Source organism: Balaenoptera borealis (genome assembly GCF_965194805.1).
Source record: "Balaenoptera borealis genome assembly, chromosome: 11".
Lineage (NCBI taxonomy): Eukaryota > Metazoa > Chordata > Mammalia > Artiodactyla > Balaenopteridae > Balaenoptera > Balaenoptera borealis.
Genome location: NC_138868.1, coordinates 83,037,241 through 83,059,308, shown reverse-complemented (window position 1 = coordinate 83,059,308; position 22,068 = coordinate 83,037,241). Strand labels below are relative to the sequence as shown.

Sequence of the window (22,068 nt, the reverse complement as noted above, 5' to 3'; positions counted from 1 at the left end):
GCGGGAGCTGTCACGGCAGGCAGGGAGGTGACAGGCTTCAGGGCGAGGGGCCAGATGGGCCGGTCCAGGGAGGAGGGTTGAGGATGTGCACTGGGGTGGTCTTATCATTTCAGCTGAGCTGCCCCCAAACATTCTCTGGGCTTCGATCCACCAAGGCCTCCCATGTGTCACATGGGGAGCTGAGAAGCCCAGGGGGTCCTCTGCTTCCCGTGTGACTTTGGTTTATAGAAAGGGTGATTTGGCATCGTCCGAAATGCACATCTGACCAATGTAAAGAACCTTGCAAGTTTCCACAACATATGCCACAGACACAAACGCCTCTGAAGAATGCTGGCGCCCAGTAGTGACTGATGACCTAGCGATGAACCTACTTGGGTTTCTTACGTCAGAACATGGCACCATGGGTGTCTCTGAGGCAGGTCTTGAGAGAACTCTTTAGACAGAGCCTTCCTCCTGCCCCGCAGCCAACCTCCCTCCTTGTTCCCCTCGCCTCCCTAAGGTTTGGCCCAACTCCTTCATCACCCACTCCTTTCCCTTTTTGTCTTGACTGTCCAGTTTCCATCAGACCCTCAGCGAGAAACAAAAATAATTAATGGTGCAAACTTGGGAGCAGCAGCTCACCTGGTAACAAATAAGTCCGTTTGTACTTAAGAGGCCCCACCAAGTGCTGACTGCACGGAAGTCTCAGGAAGCCGAGTGGGGGCGTGGGGGGGGGCTAACCGCCCCTCCCCTACACAGGGTACTGGTTTTCGGTGTATGCGTAGATGGTGCTCGGCTGGATTCTCCTCTGGATCTGCTCAGGCACTTTGGGGAAGATCTGGACGATCTGGGGCAGCAGCTCCAGACAGGCCTTGCAGAACTTCTTGATTCGCCAGCAGTAGACGATGGGGTTGAAGACAGGCTTGAGGTAGCTGAGCTCTAGGACGCAGAAGCTGGTGGTGTAGAACGAGAGTCTGCAGTAGAACCTCCGGCTGAACACGGACAGCAGGCTATAGACGGAGTGCGGCAGCCAGCACAGCGAGAAGCCCATGAAGAGGATCAGGATGGTGGTGAAGGCCTTGGTTTTGAAGCTCAGGTCCAGGCTGACCTGCTGCTGCTGCTGGAGCCGCCGTAGGCTGGTGCGGGTCGGCAGCTGCAGGTCCAGGCTGTCGGACTGGTTGTGCACGTGCACGGCGTTCTTGCGCACCGTGTGCAGTATGCCCAGGTAGGAGCTGAGCATCATGGCGAAGGTCGCAAAGAAGGCGGCCCCCACCAGCGTCAGCACTTTGGCGCAGTCGGCCAGCAACTCGGTGTAGCCCAGCATGCATTGTGGGGCCCGCGCAGGCACCTCCACCAGCGGCCAGCCGCCCAGCAATGGGGCTGAGACACAGAAGTACAGCGCCCAGGACACGGCGGTGACCACCTTGGCCCTGCGTGGGTTCAGCCTTTCCTGGTGTTGGACGATGATGAGGAAGCGGTCCTCGCTGATGATGAGTAGGATGAACACACCCTCCAGGATGAAGAACCAGTAGAGCGCGGCCGAGAGACTGCAGAAGGAGTCCACGAAGTGCCAGCGGACCTTGATGATGGTTACGACGGTGAAGGGCATGCAGCACAAGGACAGTATGATGTCCGAGAAGGCTAGCGTGGCCAGCAGCAGGGTGATGGCAGAGCGCATGGCCGGCCTCTGGTACACGATGATGCAGACCACGGCGTTGCCGAGGAACCCCACCAAGATCATCAGCGTCATGAGGACCGCCAGGGACATCCTGAGGGGCGCAGGTGTTGGGGGTGCCCGGGAGTCTGGCTCCCGTTGGGCAGCAGGTATTCGTAGGTCTCGATGGACGAGCGGTTACAGGCCATTATGGAGGAAATCCTGGAGCTGGGTCAGAAAGGAGAGGAAGGGGCCTCAGCGCTTCAGGGGCTGCCGCGTTCTGTCTGCTGGCTGCATCTTCCTCCCGGTTGTCTTCGATCTGGAGGGCGCTTCAAGGGCTGGGAGGAGCCTCCCTCTTTGGGAGCAACTGGCTGGGATTTGCGATTCATCAATCACAGTCTCATCATCTCCGTGACAACCTACTGTGCCCGCAGCTTTCTACTTGGACGCTCTCACTGGCCTGTTGCAAAGAAGCACGAAAGAGAAGGGGATTAGACCTTCCAAGCATGGGTTGAATAGAGCAGTTTTTACCTTTTACAGGTATTTTAAACATCAGAGTGGAGCTGACTCACTTATTTACCACGTGGGAAAAGGCTTGGTCTTCACAAATATGACGAGCCTTGTCATGTAACCCAGGAAACCTGATCAGACCTATCTTGTGGGGAACCAGAATTTGTAATCAACATTTCCATAATCAGCATGTATTTTATAACTTGAATTATAAACAGCCTGATCCAGTGAAGCTTTGGATGAGGCAACCCCCAGTAGAGAGCCAGCTCCATGAGGGCAGGGTTTTGTCTGTGTGGTTTGCTGTGTCCCCAGCAGAGAAGATGTTCAACAGAAATTTTGTTGAGTGAATAAATGGTAGTTGATGCCGCTGCTATTTGTTAAGTGTGGAGTCACATGCAGTTTTCAGAAATAATCCAGTAAGATTCCCCCAATTTTCCCTAATGGTAACACTTTGGGTAACTGTAGTGCTGCTAGAATGTTACTTTTGGAAACACTGATGAAAAGGAGGACACTATCCCCCCAGATAAACCTTTTTAAAGGATGCTGCTGGGGCCTCCCTGGTGGCGCAGTGGTTAAGAATCCACCTGCCAATACAGGGGACATGGGTTCGAGCCCTGGTCTGGGAAGATCCCACATGCTGCAGAGCAACTAAGCCCGTATGTCACAACTACTGAGCCCACGTGCCACAGCTACTGAAGCCCGCACGCCTAGAGCCCATGGTCTGCAACAAGAGAAGCCACTGCAATGAGAAGCCTGCACACTGCAATGAAGAGTTGTCCCTGTTCACTGCAACTAGAGAAGAGACCGCGTACAGCAAGGAAGACCAAACACAGCCAAAAAAAAAAAAAGAAAAAAAAAATTGCCTTGTCAGCACCAGTGTCCTCATGGTAGAACAAGCTTCCAAAAATGGCTGCCACTAGTGTTTATGTTTCCAGTGGGAGTCCTAGTAGCTTCTTGCCTCTCCAAGTCGTTCTCCAAGGTCAACTAATGGGTCTGACACAGACTCCTTTCAAATTATTTCCTCTGTGCTGGAATTCAGAGCATGTGAGATTTTGTGCATGCCTTTTAAAAGCAGAGTGTCTGTGTCATATAGTCCTCTGTCTCTCCCATATGCAAGCCCCACTGTCTTTTAAAGGCAAATGTTCTAGGGGCTCTTCTTCCCTGTGCAGGACCCCTGGATTGGGAAGCCTGATGTGGGGTTGAGACTCACCACTCCTTGTGAAGAACCTCTGCAATTGTGATTCCTCTCATTTGAGTATTGCCTATCCAGGGGTGTGGGTCTGCCTCTCCCACACTTCTTGTTGTGGTTCCTCCTTTATATCTTTGGTTGTGGAAAATCTTTTCTGCTAGTCTTCAGCTTGTTCTCATGGATAGTTGTTTTGTAAATACTTGTAATTTTGGTGTGCTTGCAGGAAAAGGTGAATTCAGGGTCTTCCAGTTTGGCATCTTGGGCACCATCTGAAGGAATTCTTTATTTCTCACCACCACACCAATAATCCACCTCTGTTCTTTTATTCTGAAATTGTTTTAAGTACTCATTCCTTCTTCCCGTGTAATAAGAATAACATGCATTTGAATTGTGGATTTAAATTATGCCAAGCACTATGTGAAATGCTTTCCATGTATTTTTCTCAAATAATCCTCACAACAATATGAGGATTAATTGGAAATTTGATCAAATTTTTTTTCGGGAATCACCCCAGTTTGTAGTCTCTTGACCTTGAAAATTCTCCTTTACTTTTTTCTTCAGTGCCATCTAAAACATGTCTCATTGAATAAAGAGAGGGCATTTTTCCCTTGGAGTTAACAATCAATGTCTTTTTCAAGAGATTAATCTCATCATCATTAAAATAATATCTGCTGGACTAACCTTCTAGCTTGCCTTACTGGCCTAAGATAGGCCCAATTTTGAAACAGGAACACAAATTATCCCAGAGTATAAATGAGTATCCATCAAATATAAAAATTTGAGTATGTATTCAAGAACAAGTGCTTCATGAATTGAAATTTGCTCTTGACCTACATTTCTGGGCTGTAGATATATTTTGAGCTATTGAACATGCATTTGGCCATGGGTTTGAATCCAATAAAAGTCTGATTTCTAGTATTCCTATTATTTGAGCCTTTACTTTTCACTTACAAGACTTGGCCAAACATAAAAATCTACAAGCCAAGCATTTGTTTACCTCACTGAGAAGCAGCATCCATTGTAAGAAGGGAACATTTTCTTTCACTTGGATTTTCAGTTGCTTGAAAAAATAAGACAATACAATATCATTTTATTTCTATAAAAATTGAGAAAAATCAAATGCATAGATATGTTCAACTTTAGAAAAGTAGGTATTTGGTAAAGGATACTTAATAATTGGTGTATTACCCTCACACACACACACAAACATAATTTAACTCTACATACATACTACATTTACTTTTCCATTCCTATTTATTTCATATAGATCACACATTTTGTAAACTAGCATGGGTCATACCAAATGACTCACTTTTTCTATTGCCCTATACATTTTCTGTAAGAAGCATCTAACTGTGATGTTGCTTATTTAATAATTTGAAATTCAATATTGGCAAAGCCAAGAATTTATACTGATAAATCAATTTCTCTGAGGGGTGTCGAGTTGGGCTCTTGCTTTCTGTTCCTGGAAGGAAACATTTAAGTACTGACAACTGTTACTTTAAACCCACCTTGGTATTACAGGGGCTTGAGTCTAACCTCCCTTTAAATGCATACAAGTTTTCAGAGAATTCAACATAAGCATTCAAAAGGAAAGGAAAACTGGCTAAACTTTGTTCCATTTTCCTTGAGATAATGGATAGGAGAATGTGAAAGAGAAGCCATTTAGTCTTAAGTACACATTGTATGGTATTTTCAACAGTCCATAGTTCTTGGGCAAAAAATCTTAAGTCTCAAGAGAAGTAAAACACTGACTTGTGAAGAGTTAGGAATTATATACACTAAAACCAAAACTTTTATTATTTATCTAGAAAGAAAGTTGACAAATACTGTAATATAATACATGATCTTACAGATTTTGAAATTTTTAAATGTGGCATTACTATTAAATAAATCATGTGGAAAACAACTATATTGACAACAATAGCAAAAAATTGGATTTTGTACATCCTGCTGACAGTTGATAGCATGACTGAATTGATCAAAATCTATTAATTATTTCTTTCCACCTTCAAAATCTCTCCTTGCTTAAAACTGATGAAATCACAACATCATTAATCCAAATAAGTGATTATAATTATCAAATTAATTATTCCTATACTATCAAGTTCTGGTTATTTTGATCAGTTTAAGTACATGATCTGAAGGCTATTTCTGAATACTAAACATATATTTAGCTGCTTTTACTTTGATTTCTGGTAAAGCTTTACATATTTGAGAATAACAATGACAGATTACGTTTGAATTTGAACCCAATACACAGATTTTATTGTTTCTGTATTTCAGATAGTCAAGAATCAATTACCTTGACAATAGTGTTTATTTGATATGCACAAAAGTTTTTTTTAAGATTAGACAAGGAATGTTTCTTTTTCTTCTATTATTATTATTATTATTACTACTACTACTTAGGACTGGCTCGCCTCACCTATATAGAGAGTAAAGGAATAGTTTATTTTAAGACCATCTGGTGTCAATATGAATGAATTGAAATTAACAGATAGATAACCCTCTTCATTTTTAAAGAAAAGTGTTATTTCTCAAGTGTTAGTGTGATTATATTTTCTGTCTTCCAAGACTTCACAAAATGAATTGCTGCTGAAATTTCTATGACATCTGTCCTTTTCTTAAGAAGAAGAAGCCTATATCAGTCAGGGCAGCTGATTTGGTTGCATCTCATTTCCACCACGGAGAGGGGGAAACTTTTTACTGAGACATTGTGCTGTGCTACGTATAACAAAACTCTTTGAGAGAGTTGCCTATACCCCATTTCTTCTCCTTCCTTTCACTTTTGAACCCACTTCAATCAGGTTTTCATGCCCATTCTTCTATTGTTATTCTCAAAGTAACAAATAACTTGCACATTGCTAAATACAATAACCAATTCCCCGTCCTCAATGTATTTGATCAACAGTGTGTTAATCAATCTAATTCTTTTTTAAATTTTTTATTTTATATTGGAGTATAGTTAACTAACAATATTGTGTTAGTTTCAGGTGTACAGCAAAGTGATTCAGTTATACATATACATGTACATATTCTTTTTCAAATTATTTTCACATGTAGGTTATTACAGAGTATTTAGCGGGGTTCCCTGTGCTATACAGTGGGTCCTTCCTGGTTATCTATTTTAAATACAGCAGTGTGTACATATCAGTCCCAAACTCCCAATCTATCCCGCTCCCCTACCTTTCCCCTCTGGTAACTATAATTTCATCCTCTAAATCTGTGAGTCTGTTTGTTTTGTAAATCAGTTCACTTGTATCATTATTTTTAGATTTTGCATATAAGTGATATCATACGATATTTGTCTTTCTGTGTCTGACTTACTTCACTTAGTATGATAATATCCATGTCCATTCATGTTGCTGCAAATGGCATTATTTTATTCTTTTTAATGGCTGAGTAATATTCCATTGTATACAGGTACCACATCTTTATCCATTCTTCTGTCGATAGACATTTAGGTTGCTTCCATGTCTTGGCTATTACAAACAGCACTGAAATGAACATTGCTGTGTGTGTATACTTTTGAACCATGTTTTTCTTGAAATATATGTCCAGGAGTGGAATTGCTGGATCATATGCTAGCTCTATTATTAGTTTTTTAAGGAACCTCCATACTGTTTTCCATAGTGGCTGTACCCATTTAATACCTTCCCACCAACAGTGTGGGAGGCTTCCCTTTTCTCCACACCCTGTCCAGAATTTACTGTTTGTAGATATTTGGTGATGGCCATTCTGACTGGTGTGCGGTGACATCTCATTGAAGTTTTGATTTGCATTTCTTTAATAATTAGCAGTGTTGAGCATCTTTTCATTTTCTTCTTGGCCATCTGTATGTCTTCTTTGGAGAAATGTCTATTTAGGTCTTTTGCCCATTTATTGATTGTGTTGCTTGTTTTTTTGATATTAAGTCACATGAGCTGTTTGTAAATTTTTGATATTAATCTGTTGTCTGTTGCTTCATTTACAAGTATTTTCTCCCATTCTGTGCGTTGTCTTTCATTTTATTTATGGTTTCCTTTGCTGTGCAAAAGTTTTTGAGTTTAATTAGGTGCAATTTGTTTACTTTTGTTTTTATTTCCATTACTCTAGGAGGTGGATATAAAAGATCTTATTTCGATTTATGTCAGATAGCATTATGCCTATGTTTTCCACTGAGAGTTTTATAGTATGTGGTCTTACATTTAGGTCTTTAATCCATTTTGAGTTTATTTTTGTGTGTGGTATTAAAGAATGTTCTAATTTCATTTCTTACATGGAGATGTCCACTTTTGCTAGCTCTGTTTACTGAAAAGACTGTCTTTCCTCCATTGTCTTGCCTCCTTTGTTGTAGATTAATTGACTTTAGGCACTTGGGTTTATTTTTGGGCATTCTATCCTGTTCCATTGACCTATATTTCTGTTTTCGTGCCAGTACCATAGTGTTTTGATTACTGTAGCTTTGTAGTACAGTCTGAAGTTAAGGAGCCTGATTCCTCCAGCTTCGTTTTTCTTTCTTAGGATTGCTTTAGATATTCAGGGTCTTTTGTGTCTTCATACAAATTTTAATAATTTTTGTTCTAGTTCTGAGAAATATGCCATTGGTAATTTGATAGATATTGCATTGAATCTGTAGATTGCCTTGGGTTGTATAGTCATTTTGACAATATTGATGCTGCCAACCTAAGAAAATGGTATATCTTTCCATCTGTTTTTGTCATCTTCAATTTTTTTCATCAGCATATTATAGTTTTTGGAGTACAGGTCTTTTGTCCCATTGATAGGTTTATTCCAAGGTATTTTATTCTTTTTAATGAGATGGTAAATGGGATTGTTTCTTTAATTTCTCTTTCTGATCTTAGCTGTATGTTTGCCATATATGGCCTTTATTATGTTGAAGTATGTTCCCTCTATGCCCACTTTCTTGAGAGCTATTATCATAAATGGGTGTTGAATTTTTGTCAAAAGATTTTTCTGCATCTATTGAGATGATCATAAGGTTTTTATTCTTCAATTTGTTGATGTGGTGTATCACACTGATTTATTTGTGGATATTGAAAAATTCTTGCATCCCAGGGATAAATACCACTTGATCATGTTATATGATCCTTTACATATATTGTTGGATTCAGATTTCTAGTATTTTGCTGAGGATTTTTGTGTTGATGTTCATCAGTTATATTGGCCTGTAATTTTCTTTTCTTGTGATATCTTTGTCTGGTTTAGGTATCAGGGAGATGGTGGCCTCATAGAATGAATTTGGGAGTGTTCCTTCCTCTGCAACTTTTGGGATAACTTCAAAGGATAGGTGTTAGCTCTTCTCTAAATGTTGGTTAGAATTCACCTGTGAAAACATCTGGTCCTGGAGTTTTATTTATTGGAAGTTATTTAATCAGTTTCAATTTCAGTACTTGTGATTATTCTCTTCATATTTTTCTATTTCTTCCTGGTTCAGTCTCAGAAGGTAGTACCTTTCTAAGGATTTGTCCATTTTTTCTCAGTTGTCCATTTTGTTGGTGTATAGTTTCTGGTAGTAGTCTCTTGTGATCCTTTTTATGTGTGTGGTATCCATTGTAACTTCCTCTTTTTCATTTCTAATTTCATTGATTTGAGTCCTCTCCCCTGCACCTTTTTTTTTGATGAGTCTGGCTAAAGGCTTATCAATTTTGTTTTTCTTTTCAAAGAACCAGCTTTTAGTTTCATTGATCTTTTCTGTTGTTTTCTTTGTTTCTATTTCATTTATTTCGGCTCTGATCTTTATGATTTTTTTCCTTCTACTAACTTTTGATTTTCTTTGTTCTTCTTTCTCTAGTTCCTTTAGGTGTGAGTTTAGATTGTTTACTTGTGATTTTTCTTGTTTCCTAAGGTAAGGTTTTATTGTAATAAACTTTTCTTAGTACTTCTTTTGCTGTGTTCCATAGGTTTGGATCATCATGCTTTCTTTCTCATTTGATTTCCTCTTTGATTTCTTCAGTGATCCATTTGTTGTTTAGTAGCATATTGTTTAGCCTCCATATGTTTTTGCTTTTTTACAGTTTTTATTTTCTTGTAGTCGATTTCTAATATCATAGCATTGTGGTCAGAAAAATTGCTTGATATGATTGCAATTTTCTTAAATTTACCGAGGCTGGCTTTGTGACCCAGCATGTGATTAATCCTGCAGAATGTTCCATGTGCACTTGAGAAGAATGCATATTCTGCTGCTTTTGGATGGAATGCTCTATAACTATTAATTAAGTCCATCTGGTCTAATGTGTCATTTAAGACCTGTGTTTCCTTATTGATTTTCTCTCTTGAAGATCTGTCCATTGATGAAAGTGGGGTGTTAAAGTCCCCCACTATTATTGTGTTACTGTCGATTTCCCCTTTTATGTCTGTTAGCATTTGCCTCATATATTGAAGTGCTCTTACTTTGGGTACATATTCACAATTGTTAGGTCTTCTTCCTGGAATGATCCCTTGATCATTATGTAGTGTCTTTCTTTGTCTCTTATAACAGTCTTTATTTTAAAGTCTATTTTGTCTGGTATGAGTATTGCTAGTCCTGCTTTCTTTGATTTCCATTTATGTGGAATAAGTTTTTCCATCCCCTCACTTTCAGTCTATATCTGAAGTGGGTGTCTTGTGACAGCTTATATACAGGTCTTGTTTTTGCATGCTTTCAGCCAGTCTAGGTCTTTTGTTTGAGCATTTAATTCATTTGCATTTAAGATAATTATCAATATGTATGTTCTTATTGCCATTTTGTTAATTGTTTTGGATTTGCTTTGTAGTTTTTTTTTTTTTTTTTCTTCTCTTCCTCTTCTGTTCTCTTATCTTGTGATTTGGTGACTAACTTGTGTTTACATTTCTTTTTTTTTTAATTTGTTTTATTTTATTTTTTGGATGTGCCAAAGGCTTGCAGGATCTTAGTTCCCTAACCAGGGATTGAACCCGGACCCACGGCAGAGAAAGCACCAAGACGTAATCACTGGACCACCAGGGAATTCCCGTGTTTGGATTTCTTTTCTTTTTTTTTTTTTTTAATGTGTGTATCTATTGTAGATTTTGAGTTTGCTGTTAGCATGAGGTTTTAATATAGCAGTCTATATATAAGTAAGATTGTTTTAAGTTGCTGGTCTTTTAAACTCAAATCCATTTCCAATATCCTGCTTTTATGCCCTCTTCTTCTCACAGTTCTTAGTTCTGATATCAAATTTTTGTGGAGATGATTTACAGCATGTTTGCCTTTACTGGTGAGCTTTTCCATTTGTAATTTCTTATTTCTAGTTGTGGCCTTTTTTTCTACCTAGAGAAGTACCTTTAACATTTGTTGCAAAGTTGGTCTGGTGGTGCTGAATTCTCTTAGCTTTTGATTGATTGTAGAGCTTTTGATTTCTCTCTAAAATCTGAATGAGAGCCTTACTGGGTAGAGTATTATAGGTTGTAGGTTTTTCCCTTTCATCACTTTAAATATATCATTCCACTCCCTTTTGGCCTGCAGAATTTCTGCTGAGAAATCAGCTGAAAACCTTATGGGAATTCCCTTGAATGTTATTTGTTGCTTTTCCCTTGTTGCTTTTAATATATTTTTCTTTGTCATTAATTTTTGTCAATTTGATTACTATCTGTCTCTGTAGAACAAAATAGAATAGAATAGAATAGAATATGAATGTTGCTGCATTTAATGTTTTCCCTGAGTTCTCTGATACTGTTCTCATTTCTTTTCATTCTTTTTTTTTTATTCTGTTCCACGTCAGTGATGTCCAACATTCTGTCTTCCAGCACACTTATCCATTCTTCTGCCTCATTTATTCTACTATTGATTCATTCTAGTGAATTTTTCATTACAGTTATTGTATTGTTCATCTGTGTTTGTTCTTTAGTTCTTCTAGGTCCTTGTTAAGCATTTTTTGTATATCTCAATCTGTGTCTCCATTCTTTTTCTGAGATCTTGGATCATCTTTACTCTTGTTACTCTGAATTCTTTTTCAGGTAGATTGCATATCTCCACTTCACTTAGTTGTTCTTCTCGGGTTTTATCTTGTTCCTTCATCTGGGACATATTCATCTCCTGTCTCATTTTTTCTAACTTTCTATGATTGCATTTTCTGTTCCGCAGGCTGCAGTGTTGTAGTTCTTCTTGCTTCTGTTGTCTTCCCCCAGTGGATGAGGCTGTCTAAGAGGCTTGTTCAGGCTTCCTAGTGGGAGCAACTGGTTCCTGCCCACTGGTGGGTGGAGGTGTGTCTTTTTCCTTTGGGCAGGGTCATGTTGGGGCATGTATTTATCAGGCAGCTGGTTTTCAGGAAGACTTTAAGAAGCCTGCCTGCTGTGTTCCCTCCTTGTTCATTGTATGGCCTGAGGCATCCCAGCACTGGAGCCTACAGGCTGTTGGGTGGGACCAGGTTTTAGTGAGAAAATGGCAGCCTCCAAGAGGGCTCAAGCCAGTGAGTACTCCCCAGAACTACTGTAACCTGTGTCTTTGTCTCCACTGTGAGGCACAGCCATCCCCTGCCTCCACGAGAGACCCTCCAATACTGGCAGGTAAGTCTGGCCCAGTCTTTTGAGGTCACCACTTTCCCCCCCTGGTCCTGGTATGCTTGTGACCCTATGTGCATCCTCTGAGAGTGGAGTTTCTGTTTCTCCCAGTCCTGTGGAATTACTGTGATCAAACACTGCTGGCCTTCAAAGCCAGGTTCTCTGGGGGCTCCTCCTCCCCTTGCCTAACACTGAGGTTGGGGTGCCTGATGTGGGGCTCAGAACTTTCACTCCTATGGGAGAACTTCTGTGGTATAATTATTTTCCAGTTTGTGGGTTGTCCACCTGGCATGTATGGGATTTGATTTTATGGCGATTGTGCCCCTCTAACAGTCTCATTATGGCTTCTTTGTCTTTGGATGTAGGGTATTTTTGGTAGGTTCCAGCATTTTTTTGTCGACGGTTATTCAGCAGTTAGTTGCAATTGTGGTGTTTCCATAAGATGAGGTGAGCTCACATCCTTCTACTTTGCCATCTTCAATCTTTAATTCTTGAAGCATTTATTTTACTTGGCATTCAGGATACCAATCTCTGTTCTCCTCCTACATTATTGACAATATTATTGCAGATTCTCTTCCTGATTTATCCAGACCTCTAAATCAGGAGCGCACAAGGCATCAGACTTCTATGCTTTTTTTCTATGCTTTCCTTCTATGCTTTCACTTTCTTGTTGATCTAATACAGACTTGTCTTTAACTAATGTCTTTAGACGGATGATGCCCACATTTACACACCAAAAATCCCTACAGTAGATTAAATTATTATTCCCATCTTCTCTAGATGAGAATTAAATATCTCCCTTCCAAAAATGTCAGATTTAACCATGTGACTTAATTTGGTCAATAAAGTGAAAATGGAAATTATGTTGTTCACATGTAAGAGAAGCTTTATGAACCAAGGTATGATTCATCATGTTGCCTTTTATTTCTGCTGTGGACTGGCAAAGTGTTAACACATCTATTTTTTCGGACCAGGTCTCAGAATCAAGGTAACTTGGAGCAATTCCTCAACAGCACCAAGGTAATCATGGAGTATGTATGAGTGGAAAAAATGTTTCCTGTAGGCCACCAACATTTGGGAGTCATTTGTTACTGTTGCATAATGAAGTACTTTGACTGATACAAACCCGTCTTTTTCCTCAGATCTCATATACTTACTCTATATTGAACTCCTGCATGTTGGTATTTAACATGTGCCAAATAAACTGATCATTTCCCTCCAAATATTTTCCTCCTACAATTGTCTTTGTCTCACCAAATTGCAATTCTATCCCTTCTGCTGATCAGACTTTGCTTTCTCTCTTATCTCACAGTCCCAAATCAATCCATTGACAGGTCCTGCAAACTTCAAAATTAGCTGTAGTTATATCTATAAATATATGACTGCTTTTAACCATTTCCCCTCTAAAACATTTAACCATCATCTTTCATTTGAACCAGCTGCAATAACCTCCTAAACAGTCTCTCTATCTCTACTTTGGTTTTTTATATTCTATCATTTCTACTGCAGCCTGAGTGATTATATTTTTTTGCTCAAATGTCTCCTCTGGCTTTCCATTTCACTCAGATAAAGAAATATTTTTACCATGACCTAGGGCACCCTTATAATCTACTCCCTGAATTTACCTCCTCCCACTCTCTTCCCTCCTCACTTTACTTCAGTCACATGAGCCTCCTTGTGGTTCTTCAAACATACTAAACACAGTCTTTCCTCAGGACCTTTACATTGCTGTTCCTTATGTCTTGTATCTTTTCCCTGATACCATGAAGGTTAAGTCTCTTACTGTCCTCACATCTTTTTCTGAAATATCACTGAATTCATGAGGCCATCCTTAATGATTGTATATAAATCTCAACTCTGACTCTCTCAAGCTGCTCCTCAACTCTTCCAAATACATTTATCTTAATATTTCTCCAAGGTTCATAACACCATATGACATATTACACATGCACTAGTTTATTGCCCCCCCACATAAATATAAGCTGTATTACAGCCAAGATTTTATCAGTTTTGTTCACAGCTGTATCTTTTGCACCCAGATTAGAGTCTGTCATATAGTATGTGCTCAATAATATAAAGAGAGCTAAAAGGTCCTGGCTCTCCCTTTACCTTTGTGACCTTGGACAAGTTAATGACCTCTGTGCCTTAGATTTTTTTTTTTTTTTTTTATATCTGAGACAAATTTGAACCTATCTCATATGATTTGTGTGAGGATTTTAAAAGAGAAAATATAGATATAGCACTTAGAGCAATGGCTGGCACATAGTAAGTAATCATCAACATTAGCAAAAAAAAAAATGTAATGTATAACTTATTATACAAACTGGGAGTATACTCTATACCAGAAACACATGGTTTCAAATCTTTACTCTGTTATTGAAAGCTGGGTTGGCCAGCACAAACCTCACCCTCTATGCCTCATTGTTCTTATCTATAAGTTGATGATAACAGAATTTATAAAATTAAAGATAATGTATATGTAATGTCCAGACTGTGTCTTAATTATAGTAGCCATACATATAGTTACCATTATAATGGAAACAATTTATTGAGTGACTGATTTGTACTAGGAAATGAGTACTTTGACAATCCTGTAATGTAGCTATTGTTATTTTCTCACTTTTCCAAATAGAGAAATTAAGTTGTTGAGAGTTTCGGAAACTTTATCAGAAGATATAGCTAATAAGTGGAGGGGCTGGAATTTGAACCCAATTTTTGTTCTTAAACTCTAGCCTACCCTTCTCTATTTATATATTGACTTACTAATTAATAAACATAAGTGTTAATCCTCAAAGAATTTAATACCTATCTGGTAGGCAAGTGGTTCACATATAAATATAGTAGAGTAGACACTGATACAGGATGTAAGTAAGAACTGGAGCCAATACTAAAAGCTTCTTGTGACACATTTGAAATTATTACACCCTAAATATTATTAACAGTAGGAATTCAGATCAAAGAGGGAGAAATGAAGGAAATTTCCAAGAGGAAAAATAATTTTACCTGTGTGTTGACATAAGTAAGACTGAGGAGGACTCTCTTCTGACTGGCCAATAACATCTCATTTTATTATTTCTGAATCTTCCACCTCCCTCTGTAGAAGGATAGTCCTCTGAGGCTTCTTTAGCTACTTGAGAAGCATAGTTGTACTTTAGGTTTGGTCCTGTTATACGTCTGTTCCAGTAAAGAGGCCAAAAATGTTCTTCTGGGCAGATTTGTAATAATAAATATGAAAAGAGAAGCAGTTTGTCTTACTTCTTAAGCTTATAAAAAGTCTAATAACTTATTTAAAAAGTTTAGTTTCTCATAAGGAAAGAAAGGAAATAATAATTAGGAAAATAAAAATTATCTCACTTAATCCTCAGAAAGCTATTTAAGGTAAATGATACTATTGCTATTTTATACATGAAAGAACTGATGTTTAGATAAACAAATAAGTTGTTCAAAGTCATGTAGCTTTGACGAGTACTGAGTGTCACAGGAGTGTAAGCCTCTGAACAAGCACTCTTTTCCCCCTCTTAGACTCTTCATTATATTAAATACACCTTAATGAGATTGAGGAGGGGGAATGAAAAGTAGAGCAAACATTTCCAATTTTTAGCTCCTAAAGTTTAGCTGCCATTTTAACTCATCTCTTTAAAACCTATATTAACTTTAAACTCTGAAGCTCTGTTAGAAAAGAAAAAAAGATTCATAACGTATTTCAACACTTTGGAAAATTTACAATGAAAAGTTTCAGAAACTTAAAAAGGATTTGAGACCAGTGAGATCTATATCTGTATCTATATCCATATCAATATTCATACCTATGTCTGTATCTACAACTGTATCTATCAATTCATCAATGAATCTATTGACCAATCTCTATCAGATAAGAGGAGTCTTCCAATATATCACTGTGCTTTTTTCCGATGTTGAAATAAATGACTATGTGCTTACCAACACATCTTTAAAAACTAGAAAGTATGATCCATATCTGGTGTGTGCAGTTCTCCTAGAGCATAGAATACTTTTTACTGTGTAGACTAAGTGTAAAATAAGGCTCAATGAAAGGCAGCAGAAAATCAGAGATGAACATTCAGATATTGGCAAGTATTGTTGCTCTCTTTCCTAATAAAACCTGCAAAATGTTTTGTAGGGAGGTTGCCTGGGCTCTTTGGGTAGGGGGTTTCCCCAAAGTATTGAAAAAGAGATAATGAAGGAAAGGAAATACCAAACTAGAACCAGAGAAAAGAGTTAAAAGACTCTCTCATGCAGGTGAAACTAGCTCCGTACAATGTACCTGCAAGTTAATAAAGTGATGTTCCATGTTCACAGTTTTGCCCTCTTTTTCCTGGAGGGTTGCAGAAAAAAAGTCTTCCCTAACTACACAGACATATCATGGCATCAGATTGGTCCAAAGACACTACTGTCAGATTTCTCTCAGCAATCTGGGCCTGAATCATATTCTCACTGCCTGTTTGAATTTGTGTTCCAAAAGAGCAACTTGTCATTGCCTGCCAGAAGCAAGCCTGGCCTGTCTGCCTCTGTTGTTTCCTAGTATGGCCAAGACATTCTGCTAAATGCTGTTTTCAGTCGGTCTTAATGTTTGTTTTCAGTTTTAGCTGCAACCCTTACACTTCTGTCCCTAAATTTTTCCATTATGTGTTCAAATACTAAGTGCCTGCCCCAGTTTATACCATGTCACACATTCTTTTTAAAGATTCTTCTTGGAGACCTCATACTTGTTAGTCTTATGTAACATGCTGAGAATTTTTTCAGAGAAACAAATTGAGTAAAATCCTGGCTTAGTGTAGTTTAAGGTAGGCCCAAAGGCTGGAGTAAATCATACTACGTATATATATGTATGTATGTATACATATATATGTATATATATATATTTATATATGTGTATATATATTTATATATGTGTATATATATGTATATATTTAAATACATCTTTTTCTCTCTTTTTTCACAATGTTATATAGAATGTGGCTGCTTGGTTATTTCATCTGGAGGCAGAGCTCTTGTCAGGTCATGGTCCTACTCAGGCACCTCAGTGGCTCTACATTGTCTACTGAAAAGAGAAATACTATGTCATGTAGTCAAAGGCATGCTAAGGACTTTAGACAACTCATTTAATCCTCATACATTTACTACTCTATTTTACCAGTGGGATGGATTTTACCTGAGCTTTAAGTAGATGGACCACAGGCTCAGCTTTCTGGTGCCCTTTGCAGCATCAATGTTATATCCCTCTGCTCCTTCATGGACTCTCCCTTCTAACCAAAGCAATCCACAATTGACTTTATATTTTTCATATAACTGAGCTTTGGCTTATATGGTTGCTCCCCCCATCCCAAGCAATGTGCTTCTTCTTTTACTGCACATTCAGATCCTGCAGTCCTAGCACCTCCCATTTTGTCCAGGTAGCTTTCTCTTATTCCTCTACTATTTACTATGGTCCTTTTCCAAGCATGTTATGATAACGTTTTCTTCTGAATGATTAAAATAACGTATGTGAGATTCTTCAACACACTTTCTACCTGTGCATTTTATCATATGCATTTTATTTCTTTCTATAATACTCTAAGATCCTGTGGAAATGGAAGCTTCCATCATTTCTTATACCATGCTTTTATTAAATGATTAATAGGTCAAATGTTCTAATATCCAGTTTTTTTTTAATGTGAATTTAAAAAGTCTAAATTTTACTCTAACTCCTATTTCTAATTAAAGTTGTATCTTTCTTTTTTTGCTCTGAGCGTTCATTTATATTGCTTAACTTGAATTTAGCTTATAAATGAGATGGAACTTCGACGTTAAAAAAGATCAAAGGAAGAGGTGAAGATGAAGAACAACAACAACAAAGAAGGGATGAAGATAAAATAGTGTGTTTTGAGTATATAGTGACATTACAGAAACGGTAGTCTCATTAGTTTATCTGCTTTGCTTATAAGAAAACTAGTAGTGTCATTTTTAAAATAATCAGAATTTCTTCAACCCCAAACACTCATAGGAGAAGTGAAAATAGTTGCTTAGACAAATACAATTGACTAGTCTAAGTAAATGTACGTATATCTCATACAGAAGTATGAGATCAAAATTCATATCAACTTTTTATAGATGAAGAAGCTGAGGTTGAGAGGTTTTTTACTTGCCTAGTGTCATATAGCATCTAGAAGACAAAGCCAAAATAACAAGCCTTCTTTATCTTGAAATCCCATGCAACATAGCTTGGCTTCACAGACTCTAGTAGACCTGGAAGGGGCAACCAAATCCCATATCGTTGAGTCTATCTGATTTGCATCAATCATCCTAATGCACTAATCCCTACTACTTGCTGCCTTTCAGCATATCCTACAAGTATAGTGCTCCCAAGTTTCTTTGAACACCTTTGCAGGCACCACCACTCCAAATTCACACCAAGGCATTGAGAAAGGAATGCTCTCTTTCCCAAGAAGTTGTGCATTTTGAAAGGCTAGATCCATGTTAGAATGAATATTAGCATTGGTCAAATGATTTTATAGAACTAGGAGACTTTTCGGGAAATTTTAATCTAGAATGAGCATTTATGGTACAAAACAGAACTCTTAAGAGTATCCTTAGACATTCTTTCAGACAAATCAAAATAATGGTCTCACTATTTAAAACACACTTGCTCAGCTATGTGTGAGTAGCCTGCCTTTGATTTTAGATATTTTGAAGCAAGAAAATTTGAAAAATTGATGTCAATAAAAGCTTTCATACCTTTCATTGGACACAGTTTAAATATAACCTATATCCTCAGTGTAGTGAACTTGAATGTGATAGTTGCTTAAATTCCAGAATAAGAGATGTTCTTTCAGTTTGCTGGTAAAGTAAATTACTGCAATCTTTAGTTTGTTCAGATTGTAAAGGGAACATGCAAATGTCTTATAAAGGATTAACTTATTTTTACTCAATTGTTCATACACGTAGGGTTTCGTGGCACAGTTCATGAAATGAAAAACAATAATTCTTATTGTTGCCATCACTGTAATAATTAAATACATTTTTCTGCATAAAAATGGAACACTTTGAAATTAGTGTGAAGACTAGGGTAAGATAAATCTCAGAGAAAATGTCAGTTTAGAAAAATGATGAGCTCTTTTATAAAATATCTAACACTTGAAGAATAGTTGACCATTAAATTATCACTTTAATTTGGTATTAATTGTGCTCTATGAAATTTTCTACTTCTGTCAGTACACACTAACCTGCTTGATTGACTTACTGAATATGGATATTTGTTTTTATTTCCCATCTTCAGTCTGATTTTTGTAGCTATTATATTTTAAATTATTGTTAGAAAAGGTAAAGCATAACCAGGAAATGTGCTGGGTTAATTCCTTGAATATCAACACATGAGACATCTTTCTTGACATGTATTTGTATGTTATACCAATATTTGAACATTTACTATTTGAAAATCATGGTTATATTTGGTGAGGACCAAAATATTTCAAAAATAAATAATGTCCCAATGGCTTGTCAGATTAGTTTCTTATATAACCCTAAATGTTTCATATTTCTATTTGCAAACATAAATGGTATTTTTCAATTCCAATTTCCATTTCTTCATTGTTCAGATATAGAAACACAGTTGAATTTTGTATATTGACTTCATATACTGTGAAATTGCTAAAGGCATTTATTAGTTCTACTTGTTTTCTTGTATATATGTTAGGATTTCCTTCATAAACAATCATGGTATCTGTGATTAAAGAGAATTTACTTCCTCCTCCCTAATCTGTAGGCCTTTTATTTCCTTTACTAGCCATTTTATTTATTTATTTCATTGACTAGGTCTTCTATTTCAAAGTAGAATAAAAATGGTGTGAGCAGACATAATGTTTTCAGTCTTGGGGGATAGCATTCAGCTTTTAACAATTAATTATGTTATTACCTGTAAATTTTTCATACATGCCTTTGATTAGGTTGAGGGAGTTCCCATATATTTCTCATTTGCCAATAGAGTTTTTTTTCTTTTAATCATGAATGGGTATGAATTTTGCCAAATTATCTTTTACATCTATTGAAATAAATATTTTATTTTCCTTTTCAGTGCACTAATTTGGTGAATTACATTGCTCCATTTTCAAATGTTAAGTCAACCATACATCCTGGGATGGACCACACTTGGTAATTATCCTTATTCTTTGTATACATTGCTGTATTCAACTTTCTAAAATTTTGTTGAGGATGTTTACATTTAAGCTAATGAAGGATTTTGGTGTCTAGATTTTTCCTTGTAATGCCTTTGGATTTTGTGTCAAGATATTTCTGACCACATAAAATAAGCTGGGAAGACTATCTTCTGAAGAATTTGTATAAAATTGATATGATTTCTTCCATAAGTGTTTGGCAGAATCCACAGTGAACTCATCTCAGCCTAGAATTTTCACTGGGGGAATAATTTTAAACTTAGATCCAATTTGTCTAATAGCTAAAAGGTTATTAAAGTTATATATTTTTTCTTGTGTGGGTTTTGGCAATTTGTATCTTGCAAGTACATATTTGTACATATGACCTTCACTGTTGTCTTATTAACATATAATTGTTTATAATATTTTATATTAATACTTTGTTCCTTGTAGGATCTTTAGTGATTGTTGCTTCTTTAATTTGTAGCATCTCTCTTCACTGTCCTTGTCAATATGATTAGAGTTTATAAATTTTCATACTCTTTGCAAAGAACCAGCTTATGATTTCACTGGTTTTCTCTACTGTTACTGCTTTTATTTCATTCTTTGAGTCTTTTAAAAATTGTATTTTTTTTCTTTCTGATTACTTAGTGTTTAAATTATTTTTTACCCCCTAGTTTCTTAAGGTAGAAGAAAAGATCATTAGTATGAGACCTTTCTTCTTTTCCAAACTAAGTATTTAAAATTATAATTTTTCCACTGCTTAACTGCATCCCACAAATATTGATATGTTGTATTTTGATTTTCATTTTATTAAGAATATTTTAATTTTACTTATAATTTCTTCTTTAATTCATGGACTATCTTTAATCCATGTTGTGTTTATTAATTTTCAAATATTTGGGGATTTTCCAGATTTTATATTTTTTCTTTCAGTATAATTTTACTTGATCAGAGAATATATTTTGTACAAGTTCTATCCATTTAAATTTATTAAGATTTGCCTTGTGAATCAGAATGTGGTCTATCTTGGTGAATATTCCACATTACTTGAAAGGAATGTATGTTTAATGTGGTTTTTAAGGGGAGAGTTCTCTAAATATAAACATGTACAAGCTGGTTGATAGTATTGTTCAGGTTTTTTATATCCTTTCTGATTTTCTGTCTACTTGTGTAACAATTATTGAGAAAGAGGTGTTCAAATCTCCAGTGATATTCATAGATTTGACTAATACTCGTCTTATGAAATTTGGCTTCATATATTTTGAAGCTCTGTTTTTGGATCAATACACAGTTGGGGTTATGTTTTCTTGATAAATTGACTCCTTTATCTTTATGAAGTTTCCCTCTTTGTCATTGATTATATCTCTTGTTCTGTGATCAACTTTTTCTAATATTACCATAATCACTCCAGTTTTTTTAAAAAAGTTTGTTTTCATAGTATTAATGGGGCTCAGGGAAGGGTGTCCCCAAATATGCCAAAGCAGCACATTGCTTATTTTGAATTAAAGTTACTTGAGAAACAGCCAGTGCAAAAAAAGGAGACTCTGACCCTCCTCTTGGTCCCCCTGAAAACAGGAAATAAATTTCCCATGTTAAAGTTACCCTCCCTGTATCAAGAGGTAGAAAGACATCCTTATGGCCAGAGACAGGGTATTCAGTGTAGAGAAGGTTGTGTAAACAAAGTCTGCCTAGTTTTTTTTACTAATTACTACCCAAACCTAAGTTTCTTGTCTTGTCAGTTCTTTACACATTTGTTGTTTCTTTGTCTAAAAGGTATATAAACAGCTTGCTTTGGTCACTTGAGTTTTATATGTGTGAGACCTCTGTGCAAATGAAATTAAATGTGTTCTTTATCTGACTTGTGTCAATTTAATTATTAGACCACCAAAAGAACCAAGAAGGGTAGAGGGAAAATTTCCTCTCCCTGACAATATTTTTTTTAATCCTTTTACTTTTAATTTCTCTGTATCTTTATATTTAAAGTTGATTTCTTATAGACAGCATATAGTAAGGTCTTGCTTTTTTATACAATCTGGCAATCTGTACATTTTAATTGGAATATTTAGACAATTTATACCTAACAT

General features: G+C 36.9%; 1 pseudogene across 1 annotated transcript; it reads right to left on the bottom strand.

Moving 5' to 3' along the window:
• Positions 1 to 548: 548 nt before the first annotated feature.
• Positions 549 to 21,601, bottom strand: LOC309604916 (putative G-protein coupled receptor 45 pseudogene; annotated as a pseudogene). The gene has a single exon. The product of its transcript is annotated as a putative G-protein coupled receptor 45 pseudogene (transcript).
• Between the last annotated feature and the right edge of the window lie 467 nt (positions 21,602 to 22,068).